The 16,407-nt window shown below is 40.8% G+C and overlaps 1 long non-coding RNA gene across 2 annotated transcripts in view; it reads right to left on the bottom strand.

Annotated features, from left to right (window-relative positions):
* The window catches only part of LOC125183161 (uncharacterized), an 86,331-nt gene extending 82,967 nt beyond the window's left edge, over window positions 1-3,364 (bottom strand). For both annotated transcript variants that reach the window (XR_010833228.1, XR_007164584.2), the window contains exon 1: window positions 2,692-3,364. This is a non-coding gene — a long non-coding RNA (uncharacterized lncRNA). The remainder of the gene's footprint in view (window positions 1-2,691) is intronic.
* Between the last annotated feature and the right edge of the window lie 13,043 nt (window positions 3,365-16,407).

Genomic DNA, 16,407 nt, shown 5'->3' with positions numbered 1-16,407 from the left:
AGTGAATTACTACCCTGTGGGAGGCTGAAGGAGGGATTCAGATCTCCAAATACCAGAGTGAAGCCTCCTCAAACCCATTTTTAAGCAAGCAGCCTGTTTTTTCAGAACAGCCGAGCTTGCAGCCCTCACAACTGAAGGAGCACGTGGCCTCAGTGTATAACGTTGCCTAGCCACCCAGTTTCATGCTGCTGTTTTTGAAAGTTGTATCGTAGATTTGCTTATTTTGACTCTTTATTTGGCTTTTACTAACGTCCTCAATACCAGGTTTCAAGAACTTCCAGATGTGTGTATTAACAGCCCAGGCAGCTTTTCTAGAGAAAAACAAATCTCATCTTTGAATTGTGCTTGGGAACATCCAACTTTCATGAGTTTACATCTACACCGTCTGTCACAGAGAGCCACCTTGGGCCCAAACTCACCATTCCCCTGGAGAGAATTATAGATATGAAAAAAGAAAATCAAAAGGCTTTGCAATTCCTCTGTGGCTCACTGAGCCTGTAAAACTAAACCCATTTTATTTCATCATATTCAAATCCCTATAGTTCCAGTGAAATTTAATTATACCTTCACTTTGCATAATTAAACAGCCATTGCATAGCTTTATAAAGCATATAAAATGACTGATAAGTGTAGCGGAAAAACTTTCAGAAGTACTAAGTGGTTTAGGAGGCTACAAGTATATCTAGAGAGCAGCTAACTCATAAAAGCACCACCATTTTGTTTGCCCAGCAGGATGAAGTAGCTCTCCACATATGCCTTTTTTTTTTTTTTTTTTTTTTTTGCGTCTCATCTATTGCAGTCAAGATTGGGTATTTTATCTACCTAATTTACAGCTAGCTTAAGTAATTGCATCATGCAGAACAGGTATATCCAAAGTCCTGCCAATTATCAAATGGGACTTACTATCTCAGCCACAAAGGAGCTTTTGAAAGTTTCCCTGTTTGGTGAAGTGGTAGCTACAGAACCATCAGCTAAATCCTTAGCACCAATTCATCCCAGTACATTGAGTGAGAAACAATATATTTACAAACACACAGGCACGCTCAACAATCCTATTACGTGAAGCTTTCTGCCTTCTTTGTATGGCCTGAAAGCCAAGGTAGGTCTCATTCACTGTGTTTTGGTAGGTTTCCTCTTCCCTGTATTTTTATACCACATCCATCACTTTGGTAAACAAGTCTGCCTTCCTTAGTTCATTCCTCTTTGAGAACAGGTGCTAATGAGCTGTGATATCTTTGACTGTAGATCATGAAAACTTGTTCTGATTTTTTCCCTTTATTAGAAATCATATATTTTTAAGCAGCTAGAATATGATTCCAACATATCATTTCAAGGATTATATCTCTTTTTGTTTTCTCTCTCATTCCCTTGTCTTTTCAAAGAGATTTCCTTTGCTGATAGGGCTATTGCTGAAGCTGAAGAATACAATTTCCAAAATCTTTTCTTTAAGCAGCAGATGATACACTTTTCAGTCACCGTGTAGAACGTGGAATGTAATTAACAATAGCCTGCTTTGAGAACGTATTTTATGTTTCATGTACTAGGTGAAAAGCAGTGTGTTTTTTACCTTTCTTCTCAGAAATTCTGGAGAAATTTCACTGTGCCCACAGAAAGCTACCATTTTATATGTAAAATTACTCAGATAAAATGACTGAGGGCAAGACAAGTCAATTTAATTAAACATTTTGCTTTACTTTTTTGTCTTATTTTATCAGATCAGTAGGTCACAACCCAAGAAAGCATTTCTGTGCACAATACATAACGTATAAATGTACTAACATACAAGAAAACAGGAAAATTATTATCTAGGACTAATACATCATAGTGTAATTCAGATGGTGAAACAGGTGTTTTAACTTCGTTTACAGGTTTGTATTCAACTATACTTTTAACACAGAGTAGTAAAGACTAGATGAAAAAACAGATAAAGTAATGTTATACACATGCAAAAACATTGAAGTATAAAGGAAGTAGATTTATGGCATATACGAGAGACTACTTAGACAATCAGGCAAAAATCAAATAAGCGCAGCACTCTCTGTTTTAGTCTGCAGTCTTAAGATGGACAGCGTTTTCATATCTTTTAGAAAAGTTGGATCGTTCCTTTTTCTTGACATACTATTACCACACTCCCTAGATGAAATGTTTTTTCCTCAATTTCTATTACTCAGTTTCCAGAAGCGCTTCTTAGCTTGGCTCAGTTGGCAACTGCACAGAGCACACAACCTGATCACAGCAGTTCTGTAATTTAGCATTTGCATCCATACATATGTAGCCTATAGACAGGCACAGGAAAACTGAAGTTTATAACATACGTGTCAGTGGAATAACTATACAGCAGAGATCTTGACTGAGGAAAAACAACCTTGAAAGTCCACCAGATTGCATAAACTAAAAATAAAATAGTTATGGTTCATGGAAGTGTCATTGAAAGCAGGAAAAAAAATGGTTTTGGACAGGAAAGAAGGGAAAGCTAAAGCAATATATTATCCAAAATTGAAAGTCAGATCATCACGTTTGAACAGCACAGTAACAGATCAGTTTTACTTTGACCCTGGGACAGGCAAGATTTTGGTTAGAAGACAACAGAAACCACCACAGAACAAAGTGGAAATTACTGGACAATCATTGTCCAATAAACAGCTGAAATACACAAATATAAAACTGAATTGGAAGCAATAAATGACCTACTTTTCCTTAGAAGATCCAGCCTTAGGAGCCACAACACCAGAAATGCCCAGAGCCTCTACAAACCTACTCAGCCGTGCCATACCTAAATTACTCCTCTGACACCTGGCACCACCAGGGCCTTGGGCTGTGGTGGGTGCCCCTGAGCACACAGCTGCAGCAGTTCAGCACAACTGCCCGTTCCACCTGCTTCTTACCACCCCTGGGTGGGAAGCTGTTGTCTCTGCAACAGGATCAGAGCAGAGCTCAAATGCCAACACCTCAGCTCTCCCACCTCAGACTGTGTTTTAGCATAAATCCTTTGATGTCCATTTCAGCTATGCCAGATCTCACTAGGCCAGCTGAGGCACAAGCATATTGTTCTCTTTTTGCATAAAACAAACAACCAGAGACAGCAATGGCTTAAAGTGCTGCTGGAAAACTTGCTGCCACCACCATTTGAGAAGTGTCACATGCGTGGAAATAGAGCAAGTGTCTCAGCAGCTCAGGCACCAGGCTTTCTTCTCGCTTTCCTGCTTTACGCTATGTCCTCTGCTAGTGCGATGCACCACGGGGCACAGGGAGGTGGTTGCCAGCCATTGCCAGTGAATGACGTCCTGCTGGGCTTTGTCTGCTGTGCCTGTACTTTATGCAATATTGTAATCTACAAAGGCATTTGTCAGGCAGGTTCCTTTTACTCAAGCACAATGCCAGTTTGTGCAGGTGGAAAAAGAAAATAGGGGAGGAAATTCAGCTGCCTGCTCTAGCACTTTCAGACTAACTCTTGGAAACAAAGGTGCAGCATTCACTGCAAGTGTCATCGCTATAAAACCAGCAATGAACACAAAGGATTTAAAAAACAATCCTCACTTACAAATGCACATTGATTTTCAATAAAGCCATTTGCACGTTTTTTTCCCTGGGACTCCAAGTTGACTGTCACCACTGATTTACAGGCAAGATATCTCTATATAATACTATTAGTATTATTATTTTGTAAACGTTAAGATTTTTTAAGCTTTTTTTTCTGCTTCCAACAGTGAGGAAAATAATATGGAAGCAACAAAGAAGAGAAGAATGACATTTGATTTTCTTTTCTCTCCTAGTAGAATTGCTTGGAAAGCTGAAGGAACACACAACCTTACTGGATAAAGAGGCATTTGTTTTGAAACTGCAACACATCATATTGGCTTTTCACCAGAAATGCTGCTAACAGACCCAGCACAGGAAATTAAGAACAGACAGCTCTAGGAAAGCTTTTTATGATTCACATTCTAGGTGAGTGGAAATTTTTTCTTCCTCTCTCAGCACCTTTCCACTACAAAACATCCACATACTAGAAGGCTGTCATGCAAGAGCAAGAGGTCATGTGAAGAAATTAAAGTAATACAACTGGCTGATATAGGTCAACCTGGTGATAGCAGACCTTCTGATTCAGTACTGCCTTAATTGGGCTAACAGGCAGGATAGCCACCAAAAGAGCAATCAGAGTAAAAACATACTAATAAAAACAGGGCAGGGAAGTGAAGAACACCTGTTTGGTGATGCTAGACACTTCACACGCACACACCTGGAAATGCGAAAGGAGAAAACCTTACAACAAACCCCTTGGCTATTTTTCATCCACACATAGATACCTATGGGACCTGATTTCACTTTCCAAATAGATGTAACTACAGCTGCTTCACTCATGAACTGTCTCCTAACACCGCTGATGAATAGCCCTACATTTATCACACAGGGACACTGATCAGAAAGGAATCTGCTTTCTGCTCCAAATTTCAGTAGAAGTGCCTGAAACCATGAAACGCCACAGACAGCCATGGATTCATCTGGGAATAATGACACCGTTGTTATGACTCCTAAAGAGTTTTCAGTCCCTGTCAAAACAAAAAGCCAGCACGTGTGCAGAATGGTTAACAAGGACTGAGGGGGTTTACACGGGAGCCAGCTCCCCTTGCAAGCCCCTGACTTTTCCCTACACGCGTCCCTGGCTCTTTGCTGCAGGCTGCAGGGAGGGCTGCGAGCCTGCCCGGCCTGCTCTAGGGCCACGAACCGGGTACATTCATAAATTCTGCATTGCACCCATTAGTATCAGTGTTTAACATTAAATATTTAGCGTCAATATTTAACAGGGATAAATGAGATGACCTGGATAATTATAGTCTTCTCAGCCGACATCAATCCAGGGAAAAATAATGAAGCAGCTGATACAGGATGCAGCTAAAAGAAGTGACAAAAGGTGATGTCACGTCAGAAAACATGGCTTTATGGAAAAAAAAATAGATCTTCTCAAACAGGTGTTGCCTTTCTTAAGAAAAATACAAGTTTCACTGAGAAGGGTAATATACATAGCCTTCCAAAGGGTATTTGACTTGGTAGTTCTCGTTAAAGAGCTTGAATGATACAATGCTAACCCTGGAAGTTTTAGATAAAAATGAAAGAAACTTTCTGGACAATATGTGGAGGTCACTAGGCTCCAGCTGGCTAATTTAAGGGGAGAGAAGGAAGAGAAACCCTGCAGGAGGTGCAGAGACAATAAAGTGGAAAGTCCCTTGTTCTAGAAAGTGCCCCACTGATAATCCTGCATTTCACATTGTTCCTGATGCCCTGGGAAGTCCCATAGCTGTTCCCAGCTCATCTCGTCGTTTTTGACAAGTGAGCTCTAAGTATCCCTTTTCAGGACAGTGATGCAGCAAAGGCTAATTATTGTTCTGCCTTTAAATTGTAGCTAAATATATGCTACATCCTGCTGATTTTTGTGTTTGAGGATGATGGATTCATGCACGTACTTAAATCAGAGCCTGAATCCTTCACATCTTGGCTGAGCAATGAGTGTCAATCAAGGAAGGGGAGCATATTTTGTTGCCCAAAGAGAGTAGGACTGAGCCCAAAAATCAAGTGTGGTCCTGGATGTTACCTGAGGGTAACCTTCAAGCGGTGTCAGCTTGGCTCATATCTGAAGCGGTAGCTTTGAGCAGACAAACACACACAACGTCCTTCTCCAGGAGCTATCACTACGTCCTTCCAGCACAGAGGGAAGCAGATTATTTCTGGCTCTGACAGCCTGGCAAAATCCTATCCCTGCTTATAGAAAGTGAGCAATTCTTCAAGGCTTGTTTTGAAAGGTTTTTTTTAATGGTTAAATAACTATTTGTTTTTACGTTGTTATCAATCATCATGGTGAATGGCCAGTGATAACAGAAAAAAAAATAGGATGTCTTGAGAAGGGAAGTATACCTGGAGAGCAGGTTATAAACATTCCTCAAAAAAGCATCCTCAGGAAAGCTGTTTTTTATACCTTCCAAACACATATCTCAGGCACACTGGCACTTCCTGAAAAAAACATTTTAACTGCTTTAATTAAGGAAATATAGCTAAGCCGTCACATCCAGGTAAGCTACTGCCACTTCTGCTGAACAATAACGACAAAGGCTTTATTCCCAGAAACTTGGGGGTGGGGACAGTTTTACAAATCATTTTCTTTCTGTCCATCCTGATTCTTGTGTGAGACCAAGTTTGTGTTCTCCTCTGTACTGAAATTCACTGAGCTAGAAAATGTAAGACTAGAAATATCTATTCATCAATCCATGCTAGAGCATCAGTTTAGAAGACAACTGATAAAAATGTTATTGGTTTTAAAAGCTGAAGTCTGATGTCACCATGCCCTCTTCTCTCTCCCCTCCTTTTCAAGGCACACGAGTAAGTCTCATCAGTCTCAGAAGGAACTGTTTCTATCACAACAGCTGAAATTCTGGCAAAAATATCTAATTCTGGAGGAGGAAATAACAGACTGCTCTAGGATTTAATGTTTGTATTGCTCTACCAGAGCAATGTTTTGTGTTTTAAGAAAAACAGAAGTGGAAGAATAATACCCCGAATTTTGCATATGGCAATTTTAAATGAAGAAGCTGAAAATGTTTATAAACATAAAGGATAAAATCCACAAGAATATGAGCAGAATTGTCCAGTGTAGGCAAAAATACCATTGCAAAAAATAGAAATTGAAAAAATAAAATTGAAAGAATAAATTTGCCAGATTATTATGGAGATTATACCTCTATCCTAAAAGAGAGAGAAAGAAATCATCTCTCTTTTAAGCTGATCTTAACTATACGTGGAGACGGGAAGGACATGCAGTTGAGGGGTGATTCATGTGAGTTGAGGGGTGATTCAAGGCACTGGGAGAGGCACGGCTGTGATCCTACCCAGCCCTGGCTGATGCAAGGGGCAGAGAGGGAGCCCCTGCCCTTGGGTCTGCCGCAGCACGCAGCACCCAGCCCAAGAGGTGGCTTTCCCCCTCCATACCCCATACCAGCTGCGTGGGTCCCAGTATTCATGCAGCTAGCCCAGACAGAGCTCCACCATGCAGCAGTGTGGTTACATGTGCTCCGATTGCCTGCTCTCAGGCTCACTCTGGCAAGCATGCATGAACTGCAGTTGCCTCTCTGAACTCCAGTAGCATAAGGAATTAGCTGAGGTGACCTGCCCGGCCAACGCACCCTGGTGCCGGGGGTGACCTCGCTGGGACATCAGTCCTGTGCACGCACAGGTCTCCAGGGAGACGCCTTTGCCCCCCAGCTTTCCGACCTGAATCTCTCATGTCGCACCTCCTGGGGCACAGCAGAGAAGCCTGGCCAGATGTTTCAATTTTCTTGTATTCACAGCTCTGATTGCATTAGACTAGACAGGATTTCTCCACTGGCACTACCCAGGGGTAATGTGAAATGAGTTATGAACATTATCCACTCTGCAGTGTACATATCTGATGCTGAGAAAGCCTTAATAGGGTCAAGTGGAATTTCATGCTTGAAGAATCTCATATGCTTGGACATGACCCAACTTCAGAAAACGAGTTGGTTGTGTTTCTGTACAAATGCGTTGGAGATTGCGTTCCTGGTAGAAAGCAGCTGCCAGCTGGGGAAGCCGGCATTACCTGTCCTGAAGGGGAGCCCTGCATGGGGAGGATGCTTTCTGTTGTTTCACTATAAACTGTTTGCTGCATTAAAGGGCTCTTATTCTTTGTGAAATGGTGACTTTAACAGTGTTTGGTTCTGTTTCTTGGAAAAAAATGAACTATAAAGGAAAGAAGAAAAGCTTAGCTTTTGAGCAAGTGTTAATCACGACTCAGCTCTTCGCATGATCTCAACATTTCAGATACTTAACAGAGAGCAGAGGACACAGCATCTCTTCCTAAATCAAAAGCTGAAGGTTTTGTTAAAATCCTCTAAATTGTTCAGTGAGCAACAGAATCAGTGAAACCTCGCTCCTGCACACGTCTGCTCCCAAGATGAGCATCTGCCAGCACTCTGCTTCCAGCCTGGTTTAGCACAGCACTGCTGTGGTGGGAGGGTTTCCAGATGCCCTATCTAAATGCATAAGGACTCAATGTCTTTGAAACCCCCACCGTCAGTCAAAGCAGATTGACACGGACTGAGCCCAACAGGTCCACGAGTTACAGGGATGGGGCAGAGATACAACAGGCAGACAGAAAGTGATCACATAACGTCTCACTTTGTTGAGAAATCGGGCTAAAAAGCATTAGCTATTTAAGATGAACATTTTTGCAGTTGAAACACAATACATTTGTGTTTGTGTATACTGATATATACACGATCAATAATAATATTTATCATTGTTGTGGTGCTTTTCACATGCAACATGTCCCAATTTAATCACTGACCACACAGTGCTGAGGGGGAAATTCTGGTGCCTGCAGAGTTTTTGCATAACTGCAAGGGGGACTCACCTGACAAAGCCTGGGTCAGGAGGAGTTAACACATAGTGCAAAATTATCACTAAAAGAATGGGTAATTGTCTTTAAGATCAAATATATTTATTTTCTTTTAATCACAATAGCTCACCCAATACGCACTCCATTACATCTGCATGCCAAAGATTTGATCCAAGCCAGCTCAACCAGCTACACTTATTACTAACTTTGATTTGTGTAAATTCGTGGATTTATTAACAGAGGAGCTGGGGGAGTAGACTGTCCAGCAAGCCCTCCACTGCTGACAGAGGCCAGCTACCACATGCTTCAAAGGCTAGTGCAAGAAACCCTTCACAGACTTATAGGGAACAGCCTATTCAGAGAAAAAGCCCTAATTAGTCAGAAGATGGCTTGTACCCTGAAGCACAGGAGACATTCTAAGGTAATTAAATATAAAGAAAATTAGCATGTAGTTCATGAACCACACAAGCAAGACGAAACAGTGCCTGGTAGCACTGAAGTGAACTATTCTGGTCACACAGAAATTAATACTTCTGTTATTAATGTGACCTTTTCCACAGCCCCAATTTAAGCCTGCAAGAAAAGGAGAAGTAAGGAGGAGAATTCAGGAGCAACCACAAAAGACACTGAGACTCAACAGTGACAAACACGGCGTGAGGAGGAGGCAGAAACGGCCACGGCTGCTCAGCCCTGAGCAGGTGCCCACGGGTGGATGCGGGGCTGGTCGCTGCTCCTACCTCCACCAAACCCCCCACCAAACACTCCAAACAAAGCACAGATGGTAAACACTTTGAAGAAAAAGGCAGAAAGGGCTCCAAACAGCAGCTGAAGTTACTCAGGAAAAAGCCCCAGAAAAAGGGGAAAAGAAAAAAAAAACTATTATGAAAGAGGGCACCATATAGGAAACGCACCAGGTAGGCTGGATAGGTGCAGGAAAGGGCAAGAAAAGGTGTAGAGGAACATAGCTGAAATGTGAATTTCCTCTCCTACTCAAAAATCAAGATAAAGAGACTTGGAAAGAGACAAAGACATGCAGAAGGCTGACAGGTGGCACTGAAAAGATGAGAGACAGGTAAGATGATCCTGACAGTACCAATACAAGACGTAAAATGTGTAAGATACAGGTCATGGGAATAACAATGGCATCACAAGTGTAAATTCATCCTGCTCCCCACCAAACCATGCATATGAGAAATCAGAGGGGAGCATCAGTGCACATAAAAGATATGCAGAGTAAACTCAAAAGTGTATTAAAAACTGCAATGTTTGGTAACAAATTCCACCAGCCATACTATATTTTGCAAGGATAGGAGGATTATTTGGTTTTGTTATTGTTGTTTTTTTGTTTGTTTGTTTGTTTTGGGGGGGGGTATTTTCTTTTTTCCTTCTAAGCTGAAGATGCCTTTCCTCCTGGGCTATAATATCTCAGCACAAAAGCCCCTGGAGTTCTCTCTTCCCATTACCAGGCCTCCACTGCAGGTCCTTGCACTTGGTGCTATGAAATTCATCCCACTTTTATACTTCAGTGTGCACAGTTATCTACCTCTCCCCACAAAATATTCTGATCCTTATCTCTAATGAGAAAGCCTCCTAATTTCTATCATTGTATGTGTCCAAGAACATTGATTATTTTCAGCCATGCTATTATTTTTCAATCTGTAAATCAGATCTCCTTTGGGACTCCACGTGAGGTAGTCTCCTACTGTTACCTCTTCTGTTTCTCTTTGCAATTAAACTTTTATGTTTGAATTCCCTGACATTGGTCACAGCCCTTATATTTGGTTTCAGACCCTTCTTCCACATGAGCATTTCTCTGGCACTTTGTAAGAAACGGACTCAGTGTCCCAGACAATTCTCACAACCCCAGTGAGAATGAGCTCTGCTGGGTGGCCATCCTCTTGGCTTCATTGGAAAGTCATGAAACTTCGTGGGAGGAATGAAAGCAAATTTCAAAATCTCAGTATTTTTCCCAGGAATGCAATTCCTATTTCCTAGCCAGCCATGATTTATAAACAGAGCGACAAAACCAGGGGAGCATTGTGGAGGCAGAGCTGCGTGATTACCTCCCAAGGTCTGGCAGACGGGCTGTTTTCCTGCTCCTGTTATCTGATACAACAAAAGAGCACACTCAGTTAATCCCTGCTGGCAGCTACCGTTTCAGTTTCTGGGTCTGGTGGCAATGCAAGGCAGCTAATGCCCCTTTAAATGCCTAGGAGATTCATGTGAAAAGAAATATGGGCACCTAGCTGGAAAAAAACACTACAGAGCTATAAATCTTGAGTTAGATTAGGAAAGACCTTCTCACACAGTACTGAAGGCAAAGAAAAAAGTGAACGTATGTATAAACGGTGACAAGTTGCATGTTTACAGCCACTCATCTTTGAGTAGGATCTCTTTTGTCTTCAATAAATATACACAGCTTTTTATATATGTCAATACAGACATACAAGGCGATCGATAATACTGTTCAAACAGTAGACAGCAAACCTGAATGAGTAATTCTATCAGGAGTTTATCAAACCATAAACACAAAAGCCACAATGTTGTCTTAAAAAACTATTCATAGCTAGTGTAAATTAGGAATGGCATGGCTAGCCAAAGCATTGCAAAGGCACAAACAAAAGCTAGGAACCCACACTAGGTATTAAAAGAAGACCTGTTCTTTGGCCTTCATTTAGACTACCCATTATAGGTGCTACTGCATTTGCACTGGCTGTGGGAAGCCGAAGTCTGTCAGCCTTGGGGTACAGCTTGCCTCAGTCCCTCGCTGTAGGTTTGGAGACCTTGTGATCAACTCCCAAACCCGCTGGCACTGAGGTCTGCTGCAGGTGCTTCCAAGACAGCCAAGCCCGTAGTCATAGCCACCAGCCACGGCGGGCGCACCGCCCGTCACTCTCCCACAAGTGCCAGTCCTCGGTATTTCCAGTCACAAGCCAGTGCCCCCAGAATCATCACATTTCCAAAAAGCTTATTTATTTAGCACCACCAAACTGGTGCAACTCGGGTTCTCTTATGCGTAGGCCACGCATCCATGCTCGCACAACTCCTCCTGCAGCTACAGCCCTGCGGCAGCCTGCTCCTTGCCCTCCCGCGCTGGGTCAGCCTTCAGCTCTCCAGCCCTCGCCTCCCTGGGTGCCAGGCGGGTGAGAGGGCCCGTGGACAGCCGGCAGGGCTTCTCGTGGACTCCACCACCAACTTCTTGCTGGGCAAAGCGGAGCTCAGCTCTTACTTCCTTTCTAACCCAAAAAACAGTTTATATCAGTTTACATTTCCAAGGCTATCATGGCAAGGAATAGTGCCAGAAAGTTACTTTTTTTAAAACGAAAGCCTACTTTACATGTTTAGCTTCTCCAAATAATCGCAGCCTACATTGTGTTTTGAGAGGCCTACAGTCTAGCTCTGCGCAAGTGAGAGAAAAACTCAGGGCCTACATCTTCTTGAAATATATGCTGAGTGTCTGTGATTACCAGTGGAAATGTGCCATAACACGCGTCAATCTAATTTTGGAAGCAAAATGTCCAACCGGATGGCATATTGCTAATTTTTTCTCCTTCCCTGTGATTCTATGCAAATCCTGTCATTTCCCCCATCTCAGAGTTGTCTACAGCCATCAGAAACGCTGACTTCTGTGCATTTAGCATTCACGTGAGCCTGACAAGAGCCAGCATTTCTGATCAGTGCCAGTGCTGCTGAGGGAGGACTTGACAAGATTTACAGGCTACAGGAGTTTGCACCTTTCTTTTCTTTCGCTCTCCCTAACCCCGTCTCTGTAAAATGTCCCAAGACATTGTTTTCTGTTTCTGTCACTACATGATTAAGCTAATTAGCTACAGGAAACAAAGAAATCAAGACAGGGTGTAATATACCGATCTTCTGAACGACCTGCTACAATTCTGTCTGTGCACAAGAAGATGCAGTAAGAGAAAAACTAAGTTTTTATAAATTAATCTCAGAATGAAAAATAAATAACAGTGATCTTTAAAAAGTCTTATTAATTTTTGCATCAACCTTGATTTTTTTTTTTTAGGAAAAAAAAGTATTTTTATGTTAAACTTTCAAGATTTAAAATTTTAGCATAATGGAGATGCATAGTGACATAGCAGATTAAAATAATAACACCTACGGGGTTTTTTGTTTGTTTGTTTTTAAGGAGATGGCCATCACTCTTTTAACATGTATTTTTCTGGTTTATCAAGTTTAACAATTGCGGTGTGTCTCTGGACTATAGGTCTAATATAATTAAATCCTATTAACACATCAGGAATAAAATCCTTTAATAGGCACACGAGACTTTGAGAGGCAGCTCATTCCTGAGCAGATTTAATATCCTTAAATTAAGCAAGTGTGAATGGGAGGATGAATCTTATTAAAAACTTAAATCTGATTATATTTGAAAATTATTGGTTTCTTAATGTAATAAATTATCCAATACAGACTAGAACAAATAATATATCCTAGCTTCACATAACTCCACTCTATAACAAGTGACAAACGAAATTAAGAATGACTGTGGGGCAAAAAGGAAGGTCTTTTTATAAAAGTCATTTTGCATAATGAAATACTTAAATCATTTTAACAAACACTGGGGGAGGGGATGGAAGATATATGTGCAGATGAGGGCATTAGAGCAGGACTCATTTTTCCTCTTCAAAAAGGGAACGCAAAGATAGTAGGATTGGTTTTTTTCCCTCTAAAAATGCCATTCTGACAAATTTGTTGTAAATTTTGAAAAGAAAAGCTGAAGCTTATGTTGGTGGGAGCTGATTCCTTTTCCAGAAGGCTAATGCAAATGTAAACCATCTGCCACACATTCTGCTGATAAAGCTGTACTTCCGAACAATGGACCAACAGCACTGGAATACTAAAACATTAGCTCAACATTAGGAAAAAGTTTTGAAAGCGATTATAACTTCCAGAACACATAGGTATTTTTACTGTTCTTTCACCCAAAGAGGAACTATATAATTGTGTTTATACATACACATGTACACACACAGGTGTTTTCTTATGTAGTGTATACAGAGCATAAATCAGGAGCACTGAGGAAGAGGTAAAGGTGACAAGGTTACCTCTGATAAGGTATAAATCACATTAAATCACTTAAGAAAACAAATAGTTCAAAGCTTGTAAGTGGCATGGCTACTTCAGACAAAAACCAGAGATTACCATTAATCCCTGAATGCAAAATATTTTTAAGTCTGTCCCTTCTAACATTGTGTCATTGCAAAGTGTTAGCAAGAAACATTCAAGCAAGCAAGTAGTGTGACTAGCAATAGTCTGAGGTCTTTCAGAAGCAATACTAATAACCAGGACAGGGGACACCATCCAAATCCTAATGAATCAAAAGGAAAACCCCAGTGAATTTTTAGTCTGGTTCTGTGTGACATACTTATGAGTAGAAGAACCAAAGACCAGAGAGCTTTACTTCTAAATCAGGTTACCAAAGTTGCTTTCTGCAAATGCATGCAAACACGAATAGTTAGCCTGAAGAGAGCACCACAGAAACGTCTTTATGTATAGACCATAAGTCTACACAACTGATTAAATATCATGCACAAAATGGTCTCTTATACTACTTTGATGATGGTGGACACCAGGATAAGGATCTGTAGTGAAAAAGTTTACAATGTTTCTATTGCGTAGTGCAGCAGCTTAAAACTGTTCTGCTATTTCACTGCTGTGCAATATTCCTGAGTTCATTCCAGGCACGCACAACTGTGTATGTATCCACCATAACAACAGATCTGGGTATAATGTAATGTAATCTTAAAATGCTGATGATCTAACTAGTAAACTTCCATATCCATGATTTCCCTCAGCTGTGTTAATTTTTCAGGTATCAAGGTGAAGATGGGAAGACAAAACTATATAATCACAAGTTAAAATTTCTCTAAAATGCAATGCCAGTAATACTATATATATATATATATATGTAAATATATATACACACACTTTTTTCTTCCTTTTTTTTTTTTTTTTTTTTTTTTTTACATACCTGCCTTCTAGACCTGATGTGGTTTCAAATTGTAAGCAGGTACCAGTAGAAAGAATCTTCAGTATTCTAAATTTCAGAGATTTTCACATGATTCTGCAAGTCCACCTCCACATGCATTTCCATAATTTGAATTTGACTTCTCTTTAGGCAAAGTGTCATTTAATTGCAGAAAAACACATATAATTGTTACTTCTTTAACAGTAGTTTTCTTGCTCTTTCTAAAACTTCAGCTTAAAAACGACTATTAGTCTTTCTGCAATTACTGCCTCAAGTTGTGTGTGTTTGAGATTACCAGTAATTTTCCCCCATTCTTTTTATTTAAGTAAAATAACTGATACATGTGTATACAATATACAAAATAGCTTATTCTAGAATAAGTAAATTAACTCTCCTCCCCCCCACCTTTGGTTGCCAGTACTCATTTCTCTTTAAATCTGAGGAGGAAAAGAAAAAGAAAAAAAAAAAAAAAAGATTTCTGGTTGTTTCTTAGATGGATGACAGATTCTGTTCTAATTAATCTAGAGCACTGTGTATAGAAACGACTGCAAAAGCAAACATGTCTATTAACAAAAAGCAGTGATTACTGCTTGGCATTTAGCCAGTAACTCTACATAAGCAATGAATTGATGGCTGCAACTGTCTCAGTGCCATATGGGTTCTGCTGTAGCAATGAATTGGATCCAACGCAAGGTTAAGATGTGTCAAATTTAACTGGGGTTTAATTGATACTGGTAAAGAGGCTCTAAATAAAGAAACAGTGTGTGTGCTATTAGAAACAGGATGCATGTCAGCCTACATCCCCCAGCTTGTTGGCAACAAAACTATGTTGAGATATCCAAAGGAGTTTCCAAACTCTTTTTTTTTTTTTTTGAAAGAAAGAAAGGAACGAACAAACGAACAAACAAACGAACTCTGGGTTAACAGCTTTACTAGCACTTAATTGGAACTGAAAGACAGACCGCTAATCAGGTATACACAGTGCTACAGTCCTCATACGTTTCAGGCTTTAACATCTTAAGAAATCTCTTTTCACGCTGATGCCAGTCGTTTTAACTGACTGAAAATCCAAGCTAATGTTTCCATTCACTTATGAAAATATCTCTAAATTACAGGAGTGGCACAAGATTATACAGCTTAATATTCAAGAGCTAGAAGTGGTAAAGTTGCCTACCAGAAAGATTATCTTTTCTTAGACAGCAACAACATACTCTATGATCACCAACCAGCCTCCGAAGTTTTTCACTGTTTGTGACTTATTTTTGTTCTACTGACAGCTTTGCCGCAATGAGCCTTTTTACACAAAGTGACACGTACTTAGAGTGTAAAGATGTAAATTGCTCAGTAGGAGTGGATTAGTGCCTGGCCTGAGAACCAGGGAGCTACAGGGAGTTATTCTGATCCTTTTTGTATTTGGAGTAAATAGAGACGAATGGCAGGTCACTCCTGTTCACCTCAGCACCCAGAGACTCTCCTCTCCTGTCCAAATTCAAACCATTTCATGTCTGAGCTTCTGGAAGTGCCGCAATGACAGATGCTGATGTTCAAAGTGACATCCCCCCTCTGCAGGCCCTAGGTAAGGAAATTGAGGGAAAGGGTAAAGTGGCTTAGAAAGAGGAGTGGAAACCACCCTTAGTGTGCAGCTTTTCACTGAACCACCTCTTCTCCTTTCTCTTCCCCAGCAAGGAATAATATGGCAATAGGAGCAGAATATCCAGATTTTTCCACAGTGTTTCTGTGGAGAAATTAACCAAATCCTCTCAAAATATAGATGACTGCCCCATACTTTTCACACAGTATCACAGTATCACAGATTTCTAGGTTGGAAGAGACCTCAAGATCATCGAGTCCAACCTCCGACCTAACACTAAGTACTCCACTAAACCATATCGCTAAGCTCTACATCTAAACGTCTTTTAAAGACCTCCAGGGGTGGTGACTCCACCACCTCCCTGGGCAGCCCGTTCCAATGCTTAATAACCCTTTCGGTAAAGAAGTACTTCCTAACATCCAA

This window comes from Anser cygnoides, chromosome 8 (assembly GCF_040182565.1).
Source record: "Anser cygnoides isolate HZ-2024a breed goose chromosome 8, Taihu_goose_T2T_genome, whole genome shotgun sequence".
Classification (NCBI taxonomy): Eukaryota; Metazoa; Chordata; class Aves; order Anseriformes; family Anatidae; genus Anser; species Anser cygnoides.
Note: the sequence above shows the minus strand (reverse complement) of the source record. Positions and strands in the feature narration are given on the sequence as shown.